Here is a 21,764-nt window from a genome sequence, read left to right as displayed (position 1 = left end):
CCCCTGGGTGTCATTTTTTCCATGTAATCAAATAAGAAAAAAACTCACCAAATGCTTGAGAAAAAAATGAGATAGATTTTTAAAACATTACTCCACAAATTAGGATGAGTGCATTTTATAGCATATACCTGTTCCTGAAAGTACTTATGATTACTATATAATGCATATATATATATGTCTAAAAAATCATAACTTCAGCAGATTAATTGTAAGGCTTGACTTGACTTATTAGTGACCAGAGACTAGGTCAGTCACCTTCTAAAAACAGAAAGGTGCTGTGGTCAACTCAGCACAGGAAGTGGGTTTTATGGCTATGAAAGGCTGATGAAAGCAAGAACCAGGATCAACATACAGTTTCGGCATTAGAACATGACTTCCCTGGTGTTGTTTAAAGAAAAGGGACTTTCTTATCACCATGGCTCCTGTAGCCAAGCCGCAGCTGATTGGTGGCTGTGACTTTCCTGGTTTCTGAAACACTGGCTTGTTTTGAAGTTCGGTTTGATTGTGCGACACTTAACGTGACTTCATTCTGCTTTGGTCTCGTCTAGTCACCTGGAGCCTAGTGTGGAGCTCAGTCTAAAGGAAGGGCTGCCCATGACTTTTATTCAGCAATATATGTGCCTATTAAATGCATACATTACTATTCATACATACATATTCAAAAGATTGAATGATAGTATGATTAAACTGTGGTTACTCTTATGAGAGTGCTTTTTGGGAGGCCCAGAAAATCACTGTGGCATAGCAGGCTAGGCTACCACCTGCGACTACTAGAATCTCACGGGGCACCAGTTCAAGTCCCAGTTGCTCCACTTCAATCCAGCTCCCTGTTGGTGCACCTGGCAGAGTAGCAGAGCATGGCCCCCGCCACACACAAAGGAGACCTGGACAGAGTTTCAGAGTTCTGGCTATGCCCTGTCCCAGCCCTGGTCATTGCAGCCAGTGAATTTAAGTTCTCTCTCTCCCTCTGTCTGTTACTTCACTTTTCAAATAAACAAGTCTTTTGTTTTTTTTTTTAATGCAAACACACACCCAAAAGATTGAACGATAGTATAATTACACTTTGGTTAATCTTATGAGTTAAACATGCGTTTTTGAGTGAATCAAAGGTCTTATAACATGAACTGACTGCTAACACACATAGAGTTTAAATCATGCACCTCTGAAGAAATGACCTGTGTATTAACTTAAAACATGAAAAAAAAACTTTTAATGAAACTGAATTAAATTAATTTGGCAGCCTGAAGTATAGCACTCAAGCAAAATCTCTGTGGAGTTCATGTTTGTGAACTTTTCCTGAGTTAAGGGGAAGGCATAGTCTGACATTCTAGCAGCAGGGAAATGCAGCTAAGTAAATTTAGGGGACTTCCAGAGGTAGCAAAATGAGGGGAAAACCGTAGAATTATCATGCTTTTCTGATCACTGTAGCTCAAGAAAATTCTTGGGACATGAGGTCCATAATTTCTACCTGCCCCAAAGACAGATTCCTTCTGTGGGTCAGGGTCTGTCCAGACCTTGACAACCAAGGGTGGAGATTCTACGTCAGGGTTGTAAGTCGTAAATCACAGCTCTAAGGGCTGGGGAGGGGAAGTGTGCGTTGGCCAAGTGTGCAAGAGTTCTCTAGAATTCAGCTTGCTTGAGACATAAATCATCTTGATTTTAGACATAAACCTTTGCAGCTGCAGACTGGGGGTGGAGGGGCAAATCTTTCCTCGCTAAGAATGTCACTGTGTTCTAGCAGGGCACTGAGCCGACCAGGCTTGGAGGCTGTGTGGCTCATTTGCAAAGCATCCCTTCTTCACTTGCTCACCTCTCCTGTCCAGCCCTGTGCCAAACCCTGGTTCTTAGTCCTGTCTGAGCTGAAGGACAAAAGCACATGTAGGGTGTGGGTGGGTCATGTTCTCCACCGAGTTTGTCTACCTGCTCAGTCTGTCCCAGCCGAGTCCTGGAGATGTAAAAGGCCCTTTGTACTTAATGAATGCTGCAGTGTTTGTAGGCCTGCCCAGAGACCTGCCATTCAACAATACTACAGCGCTCACTTCCTGGAAGGGTTCAAGCTTTTTTTTTTTTAAGCTGTAACCTGATTTACAACCTTATTAATTTCAGTTACAAACTTGAGCACATACAGATGGCCTATTGAAGCCATTAATAAACCCATGCTACAGAGGGAAACTGTGTTCGTTTCTGTGCTTGCAGTTGAACCCTACTGCTGTGACGTTAAATTCCAGACTGGCACACAAAGTTCCCAATGTGGTGGCCATTCCTGCTGCACCTTGCTTGGCTTCTCCCCAGCTGTTTGCGTCTGTCACTTTCGGAGTGGGTTTCCCACAGAGTCTGAGGCCCTAGTTAAGGGTCACTCTGTCCAGGCTCCCATCCCAGGCACAGAAGCTGAAGCACACAGTACCTTCAGGGTCTCACAAGCTCAATCAGCACTGTTACTGTTGGGGTCCAGTGAGTCTTTACTGAAAGGATTGTCTTGTGCATTCAAAGATGGTTAACAGTGTCTCTGCTTTCCTTCAGGCCTGACACTTGCTAAATGCTTGTATTGCAGCAGCTGTTTTGTCTCTCACTTTACCCAGTGAACTTGATCTCTGGCCTCATTCCTTGAATGGGATGCTGAGAGCCCCTTTCTGCTTTGGAAACGTCAATCACCATTTCCACCTCGGATCCAGGTGTTCTCAGCAGGCCAGGAACTCCAGTCCGCCTACTTCTAAATATTTCTGCTTTGGAGCCAGGCGCTGTGGCTTAGCACCTTAAGCATCTCATGTGAACATAGGTTCGAGTTTTGGCTGCTCTGATTCACATCCAGCTCCCTACCCCACATCCTCTCCTTCAATTCGCCTTGCCAAACCTCCTCCACTCTTCTCAAGCACTGATCCTGGATGTATCCCCTGCCCTGCCTGCTATGCTCTGTATCCTGGGAACTTGCTCCGCACAGACTGCACCCAGCTGGCTTCCTTGCCCTCTTGCTTCCCCATGGGCTCGATGGCAGCCCCCAGGGTGAGAGGCAGGTGGGAGATCACACTACTGATTGCTGTCAAGTTGGCTCGGGCCCTTTTCTGAAAGGCCAAAGCTCCTGTCTTCTCTGAACAACCCTTTCTGTGCTGCTGTAGCTGTTCTCTTCTCTTGATCCTTCAAGCCTAGGCACGGCAATAAGCTGCCATGACCAACCCTGGAGCAATAGCTCTTCCCTTGCTCACATGTCCACACCAAATCTGCTCAAATTCCCACATGCCTTATCTTTTCTGCTAGGATCTCAAGCACGACAGCACACAACATCTTCATCTCAGCAAATGACCTTTCCTTGTTCTTTTTTTTTTTTTTTGACTAAGGAGATTGTGGCCTTCTTGTATTGTCTGTCCAGGCTTTTCTTAACTAACCACCGGACTAAAAGCAATCTGTGTAGTGGCTGGCCCTTGGCCCTCGTCCCGGTCTCTCAGGGCACAAAACATAGCTTGCTTATGGTAGGGCATGACCTTGCTCCCTCCTGTGTCTAAGAACTTCTTCCCTTTCTTTGAGTTTTTAATGCTGGGTGTTCCCAAAGTCTGAAACCATGGTTTCATCCTATGATAATCATATAGCAACTTATTTTTACAGAAGGCTCAGCAGTTTTTAATGCTGTTTTATTTATGTAATTTTTCTTTATTTTTAAGATTTATTGGTTTTTATTTGAAAGGCAGAGTTACTGACAGAACAAGGAGGGGGGGAGGAGAGAGAGAGAGAGAAAGATAGGTAGAGAGAAAGATAGGTAGAGAGAAAGAGAAAGAGAGAGATTTTCTATCTGCTGGTTTATTCCTCAAAAAGCTGCAATGGCTAGAAACTGACCAGGCTGGAACCAGAAGCCTGGAACTCCATCTGAGCCCAGGGCCTTTGGCCGTTTTCTACTGCTTTCTCAGGTGCATTAGCAGGGAGCTGAATGGTGGGGGAGCAGCTAGAATTCAAACTGATGGCCATATAGGATGTCAGTATCACAGGGCAGCTTAATCCACCGCACCACAATACTGGCCACTAAAGTTAGTTTTTAATGCCTCCATTTGTTTTTCCCCTCAATTGCAAGCATTTACTGAATTCTACACTTTTCTTTTTTTAAAATTCATTTCTCATGGATTTTATTTCTAATTGTACTGTTCTAGTCAATGTCTTCTTTTAACTCTAGACTAAGATTACTTTAACACTTAGCATGTCTCCAAATTCCAGGCCTACACAATGATTAGTCTTTCTAAAATATTACTAAGATCATGCAGTTTTAGCATGTGGCTTCAATGATTAATTACAATAGCAACAACTAATATTCACAGAATCCCCATCCTTGCTGTGTGCTGGCTGCTGTACTAAGCACTTTCCACACGGATTACTTGTTTTAACCAGAAGAATCTTATCAATTTGAAGTCATGCAGTTGAAAACATTTCAGAATACATAGGCAACTTATAGGATTACCCCACTACTAGCAATGCTAGGGGTAAACTTTGCTTGAAACTGGAAGTCATGCTCCTAATCTTTGTTCTGTGCTGTCCAAATCCATTCATGTGACTTAAAAAGTGCTCCACCAGCTGCTCTCTTCTTCCTGCCCCCGTCTCTGCTTCCATTTTTCTCTGCATCATGCGGACGGTTGTTTCCCAATTCACTGTAATCGCATCATGTTCATGCCAGCGCTTGTTTTTCTCCTTTTCTTTTGCATTTACAACTATTTGTCTCTCATCGTGAGATCAGAGTCTCTGCTGGAATGAAGGCTTGACTCCAGACCACAATAAAGCTGTCACAAAATGATGTAATATGCATAGATCTTTTTTTTTCTCCAACCCTTTAAGACCACTTACTGTCTGTACCATGCACTTTCACATTCAATCATGAAGCACTTTGAATTTTTATTTAGTTGTTGTGTGTACAATTGCAATAAATTCATCCCAAAAGAGCACTTTTATTTGCCAGCTACTGCATAAGTGACGAGAATACAAAGATGGGTAAGATTTAGTCTGCAAACTGAGGGTGGAATTCAAGAGGACTACAGGCATGTGAATAAACATAGAACACACCATGACAGGGCATGATACTAGAAGATTGCATGACAGCCTCCATTAGCACATCAATTTTGGAGTTGCCCAGATGAGCTTTGTACATTTATCACCTTGCCCAGCTGATTGAGAATTATAAGCTGCACTAAGCTCTGTCACCTTGTTTGCAAAATGGAGATAATTATTTTACCTACTTATTAATGCTTCTTAACAGAAAAAGTATGAGGTCATTTGAATAGGGCCTGGCATCCCAGAAACATGTAGCCCTCCCTCCCCTCAATAAAAAGAGAATTTGGATGCAATCTGCACAAGAGTGAGAGTACAGAAGACAGAGAAAAGAAATATTTATGAGAATCCATTCTCTGCTGGATAAAGAATACATTAGTTCTTACATCAAGAAATGCATGTATTAATGATGGTATGAAGTGTGTTCTACACTGGTAAAGAACAGGCTGGGATGCTAAGAGCATCAAGAGCAGCCAAGCGCACTATAGGAGACAGGGACTATTATAGGAGCAACATTTTGAACAGAATCTTAAAGAAGAATTAAAAGCTGTTCAAGTGAATGCATGGGGTTGTATTAGCGAGCTTTTCAATATTCTAACAAAGTACTTGAAAGAAGCTACTTATGAATAAAAGAGGTTAATTTTAGCTCATGGGTTTTGTAGGCTAACAGTGCAAGACTGGACAGGCTCTAAATGTTTAGCTGTCTGGTAATGTCAGATGGCCTTGACAGAGGTCATTGGTCACATGGTGAGTGAGAAAGTAAAGGGTGGGCTTGGCCCAAGATGGCTTTTATGACCAGTCCTCTCATGAGAGCCACGTTCTTAGGGTGTGTTCCCAATGATCTAAGGACTTCCCACAAGGCCCACCTTCTAAACAACATATTTGAATTACATTTCCATCCTTTTAGTACCATCAGTTTGTTTTTGAGGTTTAAACATATGCATAAGTTGAGAGCCAAGTCTCATTAATCTGTAACAAGAGTGAAATACAGGGAACCATATGTGTAAGATATGAAAATAGAGAAGTAACTGAGTTTTGGGACACAGGAAGGTTGGGGGAAGGGACTGATAATAGATGAAGTTATAGAAATAAGAATCAGCTCATGGAAGTCTAAGTTATCTGATATCAAGTTTGTTTCTTTTGTCATTTAAAACACAGAGTCATTTATACTTCTTTTAAATTTTTGTTTTCATTTTACTTGGAAGGCAGAAAGACAGATGGAGAAAGATCTTTCATCTGCTAATTCCTCCCCAAGTACATACAACAGTCAGGGCTGGGCCAGACACAAGACAAAAACCTGGAATTCAATCTTGGTTTCCGCGTGGAAGCCAAGCTGCCTCTAGGATGTGCACTAATAGGAAGCTGGAATTGGAAGTGGAGCTAAGACCCAAGGTACTCTGATCTAGGCATCCTAAGAGGCACCTCAGCAGCTTTGTCAAATGCCTATCTCTAATATCTAAGTCTTGTCCTATTTTTAGAGACTTTGCTTACATGGAAGTAATCTCAAACTTTAGAAAAATCTAAAAGAAATAAAATAATATCTTCCCCTTGAATTATTTGAGAAGATCCTGACAACATGCTATCTAATCTTCACCACTTTCTGAATACTTGAGTGTATATTATAAACAGAGACACCTTGTACAAACCATAGTGCCACCATCAAAGTTAGGCTCCAACCCTCAGATCCTTTTTTTAAAGATTTATTTATTTTTATTGGAAAGACGGATATACAGAGAGAAGGTGAGACAGAGAGGAAGATCTTCCAGCTGATGGTTCACTCCCCAAGTGACCACAACGGTTAGGGCTGAGCCAATCTGAAGCCAGGAGCCAGGAGCTCTTCCAGGTCCCCCACGCAAGTGCAGGGTCCTAAGTCTTTGGGCCATCCTCGACTGCCTTCCCAGGTCACAGGCAGGGGACTGGATGGGAAGCCAGACTGTCGGTATTAGAACCGGCACCCATATGGGATCCTGGTGCGTGCAAGGTGAGGACTTTAACCACTACACTATCATGCCGGGCCTTAGACCTCAGATCCTATTGAAGCTGGACTAGTTGTTACAACATTTTTTTCCTTAATAACCAGGATCTGTTCCAGAACAATACACTGTACGTGCTGAGCTGCCATGCCTCTTTGTTTTCGTTCGGTCTGGAATAGTTAGCTCCTCATCCTTCTGTTGACTCTCATTTCCTTGATCCTTGTGAAAATCATAAATCAGCCATCTGTCAAATGCCGTCAGCTTGGGTTTGCCTGATGTTTCCTCATGACGAGACCTGAGTCATGCTTCTGTAGCATCGCAGGCGTGGTGCTGGGTCCTTGTCATTGTAACCTTTCAGGTGCTGATGATTTTCCCTTGTTCACTCACAAATAGTGTTGGTGTGGATCACTCTGTTAAGGTGTGGTGTTCCAGGTTTTTCCCATGTGCAGTCACTGTCTTCCTCCTTATAATTAACACATGTTTAGTAGGGGAAAACCTTGGAGACTATGTAGATAGTCATCCATTTTCAAATTGTCAATGAATTTATGCCAGATGGTGATCTGTGACTTAGGTCCTTTGCAAATGTCCTCTTTATTCTCTGAGTCTGTTCTTACCCTCTTGCATAAGATGCTTTGGCTTCATGGCAATATTTGAAGGCCTCACACTGGAATCAATCATTTCCCCAAGGAGCCCTGGTTCCTCAAGGTGGAGAAGCATTGTGGAGCAGGATTTAGAAACCAAAACCTGAGTATAGGTGGGTTCATGCAATGGGGATGACACTGCTCCCAGGCCCTCAGAAAGGATAACGTATAAATATATATGTGTACATTTATACCAGCATTTGTTCCTATCTTCTGTATATGTCTCTGTGTATTAAGTCATGAGTGCACACCAGGATTCCCAGATCTCAAGCAGAATCTCAATTTTTGCATTCCCCCACTTTTTATAGTATCTGACTCTCTTATCCTCAATGAATTTATTTGATCAGCCCTCCTACATGGAAACAATTTTCCTAACTCACACCATTCTTACAAGTGCCCTGCTCACTCTTCTTGGGCTCTGATTCCCTATTCTGGGCTACCCCTGTCCTCTCCCCACACAAAGGTCTTCTCTCGCTGCTGGGGCTCCTACATCTGTGTGGAGCCACTCTACTACAGCTTCAAGCATCATCTTTAAAATTCTATTTATTTATTGAAAGACAAAATGAGAGTCAGAGATCTATGGGGAGATAGGACAAGAGATCACCCACTGCTGGTTCACTCTCCCAGACGCCTGTATCAGTCTGGGCTGGCCTAGAATGAAGCTAGGAGCCTGGAACTCATGTGGGCCACAGGGACTCGAGGACTTTAGCTATTACCTGCCACTTTCAAGGCTGCACCTCAACACCACGCTGAGATCAGGAGTGCAGCTAGGACTTGAGCTCGGGCACTTGGGGGTAAGATGAAGGATAGTATGGGATGCAGCATCTTAAGCATTGTTCCAAACAAAAGCAGAGTCATAGAGAGATCTTCCATCTGCTGGCTCCCTCCCTAAATGACTGCAGTGGCCAGGGTTGGACCACACCAAAGCCAAGAGCCAGGAGCTTTTTCTGGGTCTCCCAAGTGGGTGTAGGGGCCCAACCTCTTGGGCCATTTTTTGCTACTTTCCCAGGGCATTAGGAGGAAACTGGATTGGAAGTAGACTAGTTGGGACTCGAACCAGTGCCCATGCAGAATGCTGATGTGGCAAGCGGCAACTTTACTTGCTATGGCAAAATGCTTCCCCCACTATTTTTTAAAAATATTTATTCATTTTAGTTTTGGTGATAAAAAAATAGAGTTGAGAGGGATGTGTGCCCATGTGGGCCACTAATTATGGTGGAGAGGGTTGAAGGATCTGGGAAAGTGGATGAAGCAACTGCCTCCTATCTCCTTTTTTCTTCCTGTGTTGGGAAAAGTGGAGAGAGAGCCGCTCCCAGCAGCCCAACTGCATCAGCATGGGGACAGCCACCCGATGTCATCCAAGGGTCCCAGATGTGGAGCATGTTCTGGAGTACTGCTTACGTGGTTTCTGTAGTTCTGAGATGCTGTTGATTTCATTGCTCCAAGGTTGAGGGAATCCTTTCAATGTCTATTTGCTGACATAGTCCATCTCAGAGTCTCCATTTACCCAGATACTCATTGTCAAAGCTTGGCTGAGAGAACTGTCCAATTTGTTCTGCCTTCTGTGGTACTGGTTGTCCTCTGCAGGCCTCAGTGAACCACGCTCATGTCCCACATGAGCATCTTGGCATGCTGTTCTTGCACAGGCTTCAGTAACCAGTTCTGACACATGTACTCCACGATCCTGTGATTTTCACTGTGGTTGGAGTTCTGAGTCCAGTGATCCAGTTGTGTGTGTTATGTGGCGGGGGAGGGGGTGTGTCCCAAGTAGAAACCTTGCCAGGCAGTGGTGATCCCAGACCTGACTTCTGTGTGTGCCAGCCAGTGCAGGGTCTGGCTCAGACTGTCACCCACATCAGTCAATATATACAGGTAGTTGTAGTTGCTGGATTAGTTCTGTTCCCAACCCAATCTCATATACAAACCAATGGATGCAGTGGCCCAGGTCAACCCTGTCCACCACACACTCAACCCTCATGCATAACAACAGGAAATGCAGCTTAGTCAAAGTGACCCCTAGTAACACCCACTAGGTCTGGTTCCAGCCTCAGCTCCTACACATGCTGGTGTGCAACAGACTGGTCTAGTCTATCCCACATCCCATTTGGCTTTTGTACACATTTCTGGATGCTACAGCCTGGCTTAGCCCAACATACTTCAATATCCAGCTCACAATTATGCCAGTGGATGCTACCTCTGATCCAGCCAGGCCCACCCCCAGCCCTGGTTCTCATTTTCACCAGTGGGAGCTGCAGTCCATTAGAGAGTGCCCATAATTTCCCTACTAGGCCCATTCCCAGTCCCAGATCTTGCCCTTTCCAGGTGGTTCTGCAGTTCAGCCTGATTGGACTTGCCCCTATTTCCAGCACTTGCTAGCTGATGCTTTGGCAAAACCCAACTGGTCTTCACTTACTCTGGGTTCTGAATGTACTAGTGGATACAGTCAGTTAACCCAGCCTGGCTGTCCTCTTTACCCAGTTCATACACAGGTGAATGGGTGTTGTAGCCCTGCTCAGCCTGGTCTTCTCCCAGTCCCAGCTTTCATGCTCACCAGCAGGAAAACCCTGAAAATTCCCTCCATTGTACTTGGCCTTCCTCCAACCATCCTAGGTATTAATGTATGCTGGTGGGAGCTGCGGCCCAGACTGGCATGGCCACATGGCTCCCCTTATCTTAGCATTCACCAGCAGGTGCTGAAGCCTGGCTCAGCCCAGTTTTCCCTCAGTTCTAGCTCATGCTGATGGGTGCTATAGCCTAGCCAAGCTCAGCCAGCCCCCAGCCAGCCGCCAGTCCTGGCTGTAATGTGAACTGGCTAGTGTTGTGGTCCAACCTGGTCTGTCCTGAACCCTGTCCTGATTCTCACATCTGTCAGTCGGTGCTGTGAACTGGTCAAGCCTGGCCTGTCCTGAGTCCTGACCCACACATATGTCAGCAGATACTGTAACCTGGCTTGGTCTGGGATGCTCGTAGCCTTAATTTTTGCACTTACCTGCATGGACTGCATCCTGACAGAGAAGTTCTCCAAATTCCTCTCTCAGGTTAGCTCACAGTGACACATATCGTGCACACTGGTGGATACTTGGCTCAGCCTGACGTGGCCTACCTCCTGTCCTTGCAGGTATAGTAGCCTTGCCTGACCAGTCCACACTCATTCCAGCTCTTATTTTTGGGTGATACCCAATGCTGGGTAGCCCAGCCCTGCCTGTTGTGGGTCCAGACCCCACTCTCACATGTTTCCATGGGTGCCAAGACCTAGCCTAACCTTTCCTTCACATACTTTGGCTCTTGTGAGCAGGAGTGAATGCTGGAACCTAGCCAGTCTGGCAAACCCCAGACCCAATCCACACCCATGCTGAGGGATACTGTAGCCATGTGCAGCCTGGTTTATCATTCTAATTCCAGCTCTTGCACTCATTAGCGGAAACCTCAGCATAGTTGGGGCAACCTCTTAACCCCCTGACTAGGCTAGCTCCCAGCCACAGAACTTGCACATTCTAGTGGTTGCTCTGACCCAGCCCAGCATAACTGTCACCCTTCTTAGCCTTTGACATCAGGTGGGTGCTACAGTCTAGCCCTTCCCAGCCTGTCTCCATCCCTGGTTTTCATATAAACTGCTAAGAGTAATAGTCTAGCCTGGTCCAGCATGACCTGAACATCCTGGCTCCAGTGCATGCCAGTATGTTATGGTTTGACCTGGCCCTCCCCAGTCCAATCCCCCTCCAGCGTCAACCTACACATCTACTGACAAGCGAAGCAGCCCTGCCTGGTCTGACCAACACCCAGCCCTGATATATGTGCTCACCAGTAGGAGTGATAGCCTACTAAGGGAGTTCTCCAAGTTCCCTCACTCCGCCCACTTCCAGACCCAGCCTGCCTCATCTTAACCTTGGTGTGTGTTGGTGTTCTGGTCTGCCCTGCCCCACACCCAATTCTTGGGTGTGCCTGCGGGTGCTACAGCCTGCACTGGCTCGGCCTGTTCCCAACTCCAGTGCCCATGAGTGTTGTTGAGTTCCATGGTCATGCCCATCACCACCCTTGACCCTCAAGCAAATTAGCTGGTATGAAAGTCCCAAAGGACTGAGCCCATGGTTCCCCATAGAATCTGCTTCCAGACCCATGTCATGGTCCAGCCCAATGTGGTCCACATTTTTTCTCTGATACTCAGTGGTGGGTACTTTGGTTGAGTCCTGTCAGGCAGGCTCCCTAGCCATGGCTTTCATGTATGCTAGTAGGTGGTGGTTGATATCAACAATCTCAGCTCAGTTCTCCCATGTGGGCAGGTATATTGGTTTGGCTTTAAAAGGTCCTCTGATTTTTCTTCTTTAAACCACCCAGTCTTAGCCCCCTTGTTTACCTGTAAGTGTAGTAGCTTGGTTGGTGGAAGTCCCCCAGAAGTCACTTCTCACCTGTCATGTTCTTCCTCAGCAGTCCAGACCCGCTTCCCTGAGCAATCCACAACGCCACATGCCTGCTAACAAGTAGATGCCCAAACTAGAGCAGTGTGTAGTGTCAGCCTGGGGCCCTGTCTGCCTATCCAGGGATCATGCACACTAGCGCATAGATCCCTACACCCGTCTGCTGGTGTGCAGATACCTTTCCCCACACACATTAAAAATAATAATAATAGAATAGGCAACTATGCTGGCACACTGGCATAGTTAACACAAATTTAGCATTAACCAGGCCCAGGATGCCCTCCAGCTATCAGCTGCTTTTATCTCAGCAGTGTAACATTTGCATAGGTACAATGCAACCTAGGCAGCTGCCTGCACCTGTTTTTTTTTTTTTTTTTAAATCTTTTAGTCTACTTTAACAAGGCCATACCTGTTTTGTTTGGTATTAGCATGATGTAACATTTTTAGATCGTTCACTTTGGACCTTTCTTGGATCCTTATGAGTTGGGTGTGTCTTCAGTTGTAACCGTCAGGATCCCAGCAAACAGGCAACACACTGAAAATGTCTGTGGTAGAGAGTTTATTGAAGGAATTCTTAAACAAGGTGTGGACAACTTTATAAAACCAGGCAATAAAAGGTGGTAAAACTCCCAGGTGCTTGAAGGGAAGCCTTGGGAGACCTCCTCGTGAAGGGTCAGAGAGGAGACCAGGCCCCACGGTGGCAGGATGACAAGGGCCCTGGCAGGAGCTGGGCTCCTAAGTAGACACAGTACCATCAATGGAAAACTCCGGCCCAGCTGGAAGGGAAACAGTGATTGCACACTCTCCTCCCTCTTTCTCATCTCCTGCCATCATCTGCTATTGACCAAACCCAAACGGTAGCTAATAGGCAAAGCAGCTTGGAGGCAGAGACTGGTGCTGGGCACAGAGCCTGACAGAGAGAGGTAGAGTGGGGCCAGCCAGCACACATGTTCAAAGCTCTTGGCTTAAACTTGTACTTCACCTTTAAGCTGATCATTTTTTTCACTGTTAAATGGTGTGCTTGGCCCATCTGCTTGCATTTGTGGAAATTATTAGCATATCTTTGTGTCCCACATTATGTTTTTCCTCTGTCCATACTGCTTCGTCATGGTTCTAGTAATGGTTCTCATTTCATTTATTCTGTCCCTACTTTATGTCTGTTGTATTAGTAATTACTCTCTTCAGCCTAGACAGCAGGAGAGCTTAGACACACTTTTGCTCCCATTACCCCTCCTCCTTCAACATATACAAAAGTTATTACTGGGTATTTAAAAAAAAGATTTAATTTATTTGAAAGGCAGAATGATACACAGGTAGACATGCAGAGAGACAAATTTCTACCTGCTACTTCTCTCTCCAAACGCTTACAGCAGTCAGAGCTGGAGAAGGCTGAAACCAGGAGACTAGAAGTCTATTGTGTCACATGTGAGTGGCAGGGAGCTAAACACCTACATGACCATCACTGCTTTCCCAGACACATTAGCAGGAAGCTGAGTCAGAAGCAAATCAGCTGGGACTTAACCCACACTCCCATTTGGAATGGCAGCACTGTAAGTGGTGGTTTAAGTCACTATGCCACCATGCCAGTATCTATTATTGCATGTTTATAATTCAGTAAGAAATGATTCCTTCTTATTTTATACAGTCAACATTTATTTAGATTTACTAGTTTGCTTGCTCCTTATTCATTCTTGCTTCTTGGACTTTCCATCTCATATCATTTCCTTCTTTCAAATTTCTGGAATGTCCTCTATTGAGATCTGTTAGTAATAAGTCCTTTTCTGTACTTTTACTTCTGAAAATATCTCTGTCTTATTCTCATTCTTGAACGATGTTTTAGCCAAATGTGTAATTTTTTAAAATTCTACTTCTTTTTATTATTATCATTTTATGACACAGTTCCATAAGCTCTGGGATTTCCCTTATCCCCACCACAATTCCCTCCCCCCTCACTGAGTTCCCCTATATCATTACTATAGTATTGTTCTTAACACACAGTCATATGTCCATCATTGTGGGTATGGACAATGGCAGAGAGTCCAGCATCCTATTGTCAAGATATAGTAAACAGTTTCATTGCAAGTCCATCTTTGTCTGGAAGTAGAGATGCATACTGCAGTATATCCTCACATCTGGATATGATAGTCTCCATTGCACATTTACTATACATACCCTTAAATGAAAAGACACAATACAAAATCAACAACAGGAAGAAAAATAGACATTTACAATGCCGTGAAGTTAAATAACATGCTACTGAGTGACTAATATGTTTTTTAAAGATTTATTTATTTTTATTACAAAGTCAGATATACAGAGAGAAGGAGAGACAGAGAGAAAGATCTTCTGTTTGATAATTCACTCCCCAAGTGGCTGCAACGGCTGGTGCTGTGCCGATCCAAAGCCAAGAGCCAGGAACCTCTTCCGGGTCTCCCACGCAGGTACAGGGTCCCAAAGCTTTGGGCCATCCTGAACTGCTTTCCCAGGCCACAAACAGGGAGCTGGATGGGAAGTGGAGCTGCCGGGATTAGAACCGGCGCCCATATGGGATCCCGGTGCGTTCAAGGCGAGGACTTTAGCCACTAGGCCACTGTGCCAGGCCCGACTAATGTGTTATTGAAGAATTGAAAAAGAAAATCAGGAACCTTCTTGAAGAAAATGATGCTACTGTAGGATCTATGAGTCACTGAATAATTTAGTGAGAAGAAAGTGTTTTGAAGAGATAGAACTAACAAAAAAAATTGAAATCCATGAGATACAGTTTCCGCTGATTTTTGTTGGTGAAATGTGTTTCCTATAGGCAACAAATAGAAGGATTTTGTTTTTAATCCAGTCAACTAATCTATGAGGTTTGATTGATGAGTTTAAGCCATTTGCATTCAAGGTTAATATGAATGGGTAGTAATTTGGTCCTGTCATTTTAGGAATGGGTTGTTCATTGATTCAGTCTTCTGTTGTTATTTTACTGGGATGTTCTTCACATTTGCCTTTGGTTTTGGTGGGTGCCTTGCCTTTTCTCTGTCAAGAGAGCATCTTTAAGTATCCTTCGTAGGGCAGGTTTGGAAGAGGCATATCCTTTTAGCTTTTCTTTACTGTGGAAGAATTTTATTTCATTTTCAAAGACAAAGGAAAGTTTTGCTGGGTACGTTACCCTGGGCTGACAATTTTTTCTTTTAGAATCTGGAATATGTCACTCCATTCTCTTCTTGAGTGTAGAGTTTCCGGCGACAGATCTCCTGTGAATTGAATTGGCACTCCTTTATATGTTAGTTGGTTTTTTTCACGTGCACATTTAAGGATCTTTCCCTTATATTTGATTGAAGAGAATTTGATGATCATGTGTCTTGGTGAAGACCGCTTTTGTTCAAACCTGTTGGGAGTTCTGTGCCCCTCCTGGATGTTGTATCCCAATTCTTTCTCTAGATCAGGAAAAATTTCCCTCATTATTTCATTAAATACATTTGTAAACTGTTGGGGTCAGTGCAGTGGGTGTGGAGGACATGGAGGTGTGAAGAGAACTGTTCCATTGCAGGCAGGGCCACAAGGAATTTCCTGTTGCATGGCAGGGCCCAGCGGATGTCTCTGCAACCACCTGAAGGCAGTTCCACCTGCTTTTGCATGGACACCGGACAACCCCATTGAGAATTTTGTCATCTATTTAGGCATTGTCTGTCGCTGTGGAGTTGGTTTTTACTATCAATGTGAGCTTGGAAGTTGATGTTGCTGATAACATCTTGCAAAATGGCCTTTTACTATTCATGCTGTCTTGGCTGCCACCATTGTCCATATGCTAATCAAGGGTGCTAAATCCCTGGGTGTCATAGGAATCTATGTTTAGGATTTTTTCCTTCCCCATTGACCATATGCTAATCAAGAGCATTAACTCCCTAGGTGTAGTAGGAACCTATGTTTAGGGTTTTCCTTCCCCATTGATCATATGCGAATCAAGGGTGCTAAATCTCTGGGTGTAGTAGGAATCTATGTTTAGGTTTTTTTCCTTCTTTCCTTGATCTTTAGGTCTCTCCTTCTGTGATGCATTTCCTCCCTTAACTGATTCAAGACTAAGTTGTAGAATGAGGATTGTAGTAAGAATGTGTTACTGATTGATATGTGTCATCTATTGAGAACTTCCTGACCACAGGATTAGGATGTCTGATATCCTGCCTCAAGGTGAAACAATTGGCAGAACTATCCTTAGAAATGCCCTCTTGACCAGATGTGAAAAGTCGGTGCCAGAGTTTGTGAAGGCTTCTGCATAAACAGAGAGGACAGCTTTCTTGCATTGTCCATTATGATCCTGAAATTGTAGTGGTCTGTTTCATTCTCTTTATGCCAACTCCACACACCCTTTGTGAGTTCTGAACTTGGCTGGAGCTGGACTCTGGCAGTAAACTTCGCTTCTTTTTCTGCATCTTTTGGGACTCCCATAACTCTCATATTTGGCTTTTTAATAGTGTCTTTCAATTCTTGAATACTTTTTTTTTAAGCATGATTCAGCTCTGCTTCCAGCTTTTTGTTTGTTTTTCCCTGGTGACAGGAAATATCTTCCATTTCTGAGATCCTTCTTCTGCCTCCTTCATTCTATTTTGGAGAGTCTCCACTGCACCTTTAATTTGCTGCACTGTATTCTTCCATTTCTGATATATCAGCTTACATTTGATTCATTTCCAGTGTGACATATTCTTTAAATTCCTTGAATGCCTGCTTTATGTGTTTCTCATTGTTGATAAGAAGTTTTATAACAAGAGTTTTGAATTCTCTATCCCCCATTCTCTCGATGTCTTCCTCAGTTAACTTTGAGGTTGGCAAAGGGTTTTGCTCCTTTGCAAGGGATTCTTCAGTAATATGCATTGTGTCTTTGTCTCTTCTTTTGCTCTCAGTTATTGTACTTCTGTTTAGAAGATTTTTCTCTTTAGGGCAGGTTTCTAAGCTGTGTCACCCACAGGTCTACAGCTTGATTTTACTTATTGCAGTTGGTACACAGCTCTTTGTTTACAGTCAGTTGTGCCACTCTCTCCTGAGAGTTCCAGGTCTGGGTTCTTACGTTAGATTTCTACCATGGTCTCTATAGCCCCAGCTCCTGGCTCATCAGTCTCTACTTCCTGTGATATCATAATGAGGCTGCACTGTTGTCTGTACAACCTTTTTCGCTCTTCCGGTTGGAGCAGATCCCAGGATTAGGGAGACACCAGTTGTCCTATAGAGCTAGGGTTTTGTTGGTGCTGATCTTCCAGGAACCTGTTGGGTATTAAGTCTGAGGGCCACACGGACTTATTTTGACTAGTACAATTCCATAATTGGTACTATTTTCCTGTGGGACCAGTGCAATGCATTGAGCTCAGTGAGTTTGTGCCACTGCTAGAGTTCTTGATCTGCTGGCCGTCAGGTCTGAGGGCTATCCGGACCTATTTTGGGTGGAACCTGTAGGATGCCATATTGTTGCAGTTCACTGAGCCAGAAATGGGATCACTCCTAGCTCAGTACACCCACAGTACCGTCCTGTAGCCTTTGCCTCCTTAAACAAAATGGTGTCCGATTTTGTGTCTCTAGGGGGTGGACTGGGTTGTGAAATCTAGTCAGTTCCTGTACTACCCTTCTGGGACCTGCTGCTCTGTCTCTGCTCCTGGTCAGATCAAACAGACGAGCAGGATGGGCAGTTCTTTGTCTGGTTTTGCCTCCTGAGCTCCCAGTGAAAACCCCTCCCCACCTGGTTGCTGGTGAAGTTCAAATCACTATTCAGTGAATGCCGCCGAGGTATCAGTCATTGCAACACCATACCATTGCCTTCGCTGCTTTCCTGTGTCTGTCAGTCTCCAGGTACCGCTCTGCTGTGGTTCTGTCCTCTCCTATTTCTTGGAATGTGCTCTCTTGCTCTGACCAGTAGAGCCAGTAACGTGGACAGGGAGAGGGTCTGGGGATGAAACACCAACAGGAGACCAGTGATGGTAGAAGTCTACCACGTCTCCCTTTATTGCTCCGTCACCTCTCCTTATATACTCTTTCCACCAAGTCCTAATTTAGCCAGGAAATTGGGTACAGATGAGTCCAATTAGTCTAGGCATTTTTAGCTGCAAGCCCAGTTCCTGTTCCTGCCCATCCCAACGAGCACTAGTCAACTCCTTAGCCCATAACACTCGCTCTGCTTCAGACTGACTAATGTTTCTCTGTCTGTTTAAACATGTCCTTACCCTATTCTGCCATCTTGATTCCCCAAATGGGTAATTTTTTTTTTTTGCACATGTCAATCAGTGGCCTTAGGAGTTTCATACATTCACTGAGAAGTTTGCTGTCAGCCTATTATCATTCTTTGGAAGAGATTATATATTCTATTCTATTCTATTCTATTCTATTCTATTCTATTCTATTCTATTCTATATCTTGGTACTTGGGATTTGCAGATAATTTTTGAACTACTAAATGGGCCTGTTATTACTTCATAAATATCACCAGGTCTATCTCATCAAATATTTTCTCTGCCTTGTTTATGTTCTCTCTTGCTTCTGAATATGCCTATTAGCAAGCCTTCCCTTAGCCCTGCATGTTTGTAACTGTCACTCCTATCGTCTGTCATGTAGGCTCTCTGTGCTGGACTTTACACAATTTCCCGAGATCTGTTAGCCAGGTTTTTTTTTTTTTAAATATTTGTTTATTTATTTTGATTGGAAAGTCAGATTTGCAGAGAGAAAGAGAGACAGAGAGAAAGATTTTCCATCTGCTAGTTCACCCCCAAGTAGCCACAATGGTCGGAGCTGAGCCGATCCGAAGCCAGGAGCCTGGAACTTCTTCCAGACTCCCATGTGGGTTCAGGGTCCCAAGATTTTGGGCTGTCCTCAAGTGCTTTCCCAGGCCACAAGCAGGGAGCTGGATGGCAAGTGGAGCAGCTGGGACATGAATTGGTGACCATATGGGATTCCAGTGCATGCATGAGGATTTAGTCACTAGGCTATCATGCTGGGCCTCTGTCATCTGGTTCATGAATTTGCTTTTTAGCTGTAGCTAGTCTTCTGTTTACCTTGTCCATGGAGTTTTAAATCTAAATTTTTATATTTAGGAAATGTAGTTGATTCTTTTTAAAAAACATTTAATCATTTTTTCTTTTTTGTTGAAAACAATTTTTTTAAGGATTTATTTATTTTTATTGTGAAGTCAGATATACAGAGAGGAGGAGAAACAGAAAGATCTTCCATCTGATGATTTGCTCTCCAATTGGCCGCCATGGCTGGAACTGAGCCAATGTGAAGCTAGGAGCCCAGAGCCTCTTCTGGGTCTCCCACACAGGTGCAGGGTCCCAAGGCTTTAGACCATCCTCAACTACTTTCCCAGGACACAAGCAGGGAGCTGGATGGGAAGCGGGGCTGCTGAGATTAGAACCAGTGCCCATATGGGATCCCAGTGCATTCAAGGTGAAGACTTAGGCTGCTAGGCTACTGTGCTGGGCCTTTTTAAATTTTTTATTTGAAAGGCAGATTTTCAGAGAGAAGGAGAGACAGAGAGATCTCTATTTGTTGGTTCATTTCCAAAATAGCTGCAATGGCTGGAGCAGAGTTAATTGTATGCCACAAAGCAGGAACTGCCTCCAGGTCTCCCACATGGTTGCAGAAGGCCATACTCTGCTGCTTTCTCAGGTCATAAGCAGGAAGTTGGGTCAGAAATGGAGCAGCCAGAACTTGAACTAGTGCCTATTTGGGATGCTTGAGTCACAGGTAGAGAATTAACCCACCACACTCGCCTCTAATCATTTTTCTAGTCTTTTTTCCCCCATTCTTTAATCTGTCCTTTAGTCTGTCACATTGTTATAGACTGAATATTTGTGTCCCCACATAATTCCTAGGCTGAAATCCTCATTCAGTGCCATGGTATTAGCAGGTGGGGTCTAGGATGTGATGGGTTATGGGAGGGGGCAGCACAAAGGGACCCGGAGAGCTCTCTCAGTCCCTTGTACTACATGAAGATATAAGAAGCCAGCAACCTGCTGCCCAGAAGAGGGCCCTCTCAAGCAGCTGACCATATCATGCAGATGTGGTAGGCATGTTTGCTTTCTGTGTTCAGAAATTTCAATATCCAAAGCCTTGTGTCACTTTGTGTCTGCTGGCTCTTGTATTCATGTTTTCCTTCTTCTTAAATTTCATGTATTTTGTGATTCTTTAGAACTGTATCTGAAGAAAACCTTTTTTTTCTCCTCCTCCTCCCAGAAAAACATTTAGAACATGGTAAATTAGAACCAGAACATGAATAGAGAGAAGAGCACACAGCCTAAGTTGAAAACAGACTCCTTCAGGAGGATCTGACCCTCTCTCTTTGTGATGGAGTGTGTCACGCGGACATAAAATATTCTATCCCACGTATACTTACAATGCAACTTTGTCATTCTGCCCACTAAGAAGGAGGGTTTGCCAACAGTGTGGAGATGATTTCAGGTGACCTCCAGTGCAGGGAACTAAAGGCGCTGCAGCTTCCCTCTGGTTCTTCTGGGATGCTTTGCCCTGGAAACCAGCCACCAAGATGTCACAAAGCCCATGCAGCTCTGGCCACGTGCAGCATGAACCTTCCGACAGGCAGCTAAGCCAGCTCCTGTGGGATTCCAGCTTCCACTGATTCAATCTCTGGTCAAGGCTTCTCAGATGAGCACTGGGCACCATGGAGAAGAGATGACTTGTACCTGTTGTGTGCTTCCTGAATTCTTGCCCCTCAGAGTCCACAAGTGGAATAATGTGGCTATTGCTTTTGTGGTATGAAGCTTTTTGGGGCACATAGGGTTGTTATTGAGCCATCAATCAATCAATCAGAATACTTCTGTTGGATATCTGAGGCAAGATTAGTTTAACACTACTTGAAGTCTAGGTTTGAGGGTTTTGAGGGAACAAAAGTAGTACAAAAATTCAATCTATTAACCTACTTGAGGCTATTGTAATTATGAAATCTGAGAAGAGATTTTTTTTCTAACTAGGATCATCTTTGTTGAGTGGTAGTTTTCTTGGGAGTATAAATAGGAAATAGGTTTTTTTTAAAAAAGAATTCTTTTTTAAACAATTTCGAATCCTTTGGTTTGGGGAGGTATTCTTTCAGACTCCTCACTTTGAGTGGGTCTCGAGTTTTATCTCCTATTGCCTGCTCCCTCCTCTCTGTAAATTAAAATAAACTCATAAACTGAAAAAGTCTGATGCTTAAGTTTACTGAAGCTTGACAGGCACCTTCAAAGTGAGACTGATTTCATTTCTCTCTTTTTGTAAAATCTAAGTTCCCAAGTAAGGTTAGTTTTTGTCTTGAACATGTGTCTCTTTTTTTTTTTCCCACAGCTCTTTGATGCATTTAAAAAGATGCTTTGCATATTATAAATGGAATGTTGAGTGGTTTGTAGCGGGTGGCTTGGGCAGGTTTTTTTTTTCTTTAAGACCTGTACTTATATACTTGAAAGGCAGAGTGACACAGAAGGAGGGATTGAAAGAGGGGAGAGAGAGAAAAAGAGGAGAGAGAGGAGAAGAGATGTATCTTTCATCCACCGGTTCATTCCCTAAGTGCTTGCAATAGCTGGAGCTGGACCAAGCAAAACCCAGGAACCGAGAAGTCCACCCAGGCTTCCCATGTGAGAGGCAGGAACTTAAGTACTTGGGTTGTGATTTGTTGTCTCCCAGGTACGTTAGCAGGAAGCTGGTTCAGAAGCGTGGAGTAGACAAGGCTTGAACCATGCACTCTGATACAGGACGCAGGTGACTTCA

The sequence above is a fragment of the Ochotona princeps genome, chromosome 7, assembly GCF_030435755.1.
Source record: "Ochotona princeps isolate mOchPri1 chromosome 7, mOchPri1.hap1, whole genome shotgun sequence".
Lineage (NCBI taxonomy): Eukaryota > Metazoa > Chordata > Mammalia > Lagomorpha > Ochotonidae > Ochotona > Ochotona princeps.
Note: the sequence above shows the minus strand (reverse complement) of the source record.